The sequence below is a fragment of the Chelonia mydas genome, chromosome 14 (genome assembly GCF_015237465.2).
Source record: "Chelonia mydas isolate rCheMyd1 chromosome 14, rCheMyd1.pri.v2, whole genome shotgun sequence".
NCBI lineage: Eukaryota > Metazoa > Chordata > Testudines > Cheloniidae > Chelonia > Chelonia mydas.
In genome coordinates, this window is record NC_051254.2 from 33,923,393 (window position 1) to 33,925,804 (window position 2,412).

Sequence of the window (2,412 nt, forward strand, 5' to 3'; positions counted from 1 at the left end):
AAATATAGAGAATCCCTCTAGGCAAAACCTTAAGTTACAAAAAGACACAAAACCAGGAATATACATTCCATTCAGCACAGCTATTTTACCAGCCATTAAACAAAAGAAATCTAATGCATTTCTAGCTAGATTACTTACTAACTTTTTACAAGAGTTCTGAGCTGCATTCCTGATCTGTTCCCAGCAAAAGCATGACACAGACAGACAGACCCTTTGTTTCCTCCCCCCCGCCCCAGCTTTGAAAGTATCTTGTCTCCTCATTGGTCATTTTGTTCAGGTGCCAGCAAGGTTATCTTAGCTTCTTAACCCTTTACAGGTGAAAGGGTTTTGCCTCTGGCCAGGAGGGATTTTATAGCACTGTGGACAGAAAGGTGGTTACCCTTCCCTTTATATTTATGACATATATCATTAATAATACAATAATATCCCAACAATCTACACATAATCATGTCAGTAGGAACTAAGCCATGCATAATCCTCTTTTGCACTCTTTTGTCATTGTGGGAAGCAAACCTTGAGTTCGCTCAGAAAACCCCATCAAAGAGATGACATATGGATACTCCCAAGAAGGGACAAACATTGAAAATCCCATCTCACCAAACACTCACCATCTCCTCAGGCCTTTCCACCTCCAAAACCTCCTAAAACAAAAAAACACACAAACACAGAAACCAAACCAAACCACCAATCAACCAGTTAAGCAAAAATAAGCTAAAAATCTGACAAACAAACAAACAAAAAATACAAAGAACAAATGCATCGATACCTCCATCTGAGTTTTTATCCCAAAATATAGGAAGAGCCAAAGACCTCACCAGGGACTCTACTATGGCTACTGATTTTATAGACAAGGGTCTCAGGTAGTATGGTGATCGGAACAGTATATGATATATTCCAATCTTATTTACATTGGTGTAAACCTATAGAAAGTCCTTTTTTTTCTTGAGTCATGTTTGTCTGTATCTTTACTAGTGCAAATACCCAATTCTGCATAAACAGAGTGCACAGTATTTTCTCTTGGAGGCAATAATGTCATCAGATTTTATTTATAAAGAAATACAGAATGAAATTGCTACCGAAGGAGAAATATGGACATTTTGTTCTTAGTGAATAACCTCCAACCTATCTGTTTACTCAGTGTACCTTTGATCTCTTTGTTTCCATTGCTGTAGATGATTGGATTCATCATTGGTGGCAACACAGAATAGAGAACAGCGACCACAAGATTCAGACCTGAGGTTGAGCTGGAGGTGGGTTTCAGGTATGCAAAGGCAGAAGTACTAAAGAACAAGGACACCACGGTGAGGTGAGGGAGGCAGGTGGAGAAGGCTTTATGCCCGCCCTGCTCAGAGGGGATTCTCAGCACTGCTTTGAAAATCTGAACATATGACACAATTATGAAGAGAAAGCAGCTTAAGCCTAAGAATGAACTAAAGATGAGAAACCCAACTTCAACGAGGTACAAGTCAGAGCAGGCAAGCTTGAGGAGCTGGGGGATTTCACAGGAGAACTGATCCACCATGTTGCCTCCACAGAAGGAGATTTCAAAGATGATCCCAGTGTGCAGTGCAGAGTAGAGAATACCACTGATCCAGGCACTGGCTGCCATTTGGACACAAGCTGTCCTGTTCATCACTGCCTCATAGTGCAGTGGTTGGTAGATGGCGACGTATTGGTCATACGCCATGATGGTCAGTAAGGCAAAATCTGCTGAAGCGAAGAAGAAGACGAGAAAGACTTGGTCAACACATCCAGAATAAGAAATCAATCTGGTGTTGGTGAGGGAATTGGCCATGGATTTGGGGATGGTGACAGAGATGGAGCCGAGGTCTAGGATGGACAGATTCATCAGGAAGAAGTACATGGGGGCGTGAAGGTGGCGGTCAAGGGCTATGGCTGTGATGATGAGAAGGTTCCCCAGCAGGGATATCAGGTAAAGCAGTAGAAACACCACTGCTTTGTAAAATCTGCAGCTCCCGAATGTCAGAGAATCCCAGGAGAAGGAACTCGGTCACGGCAATTTGATTGGACATTTTCTTCCGCAGTACACTGTGCGATGTCTGTGGAGGGAATGAGAAAGAAAATGGTCAGGATTACAGCAACAGAGGGAATGGCCCTGATTCCCCTTTCCCTAATATCTCATTGTATGAATGTCAAAGGTGCACAGAACTCATCACTTACAATGAGTAGGTGTTGTTAGTGCTCCTCACCTCTGACAATCAAGGAGTCACGTTACCACACTAGTGTAAATTAGGTCAGCTCCTTTAAAGTCAATGGAGCTTCATCACTTTCTCTCATCTGCGGATTTGGCCAAGGTGTGGCTTGATAAAATGCAATATGAAGGATGGAAGAAAGCACACTCCAAATGAACAATTCTCACAACTTGGGTATGAAACTGATCAACTAAAATGC

The 2,412-nt window shown here is 42.3% G+C and overlaps 1 pseudogene; it reads right to left on the bottom strand.

Moving 5' to 3' along the window:
• Nucleotides 1-460: 460 nt before the first annotated feature.
• Nucleotides 461-2,033, bottom strand: LOC119567793 (annotated as a pseudogene).
• Between the last annotated feature and the right edge of the window lie 379 nt (nt 2,034-2,412).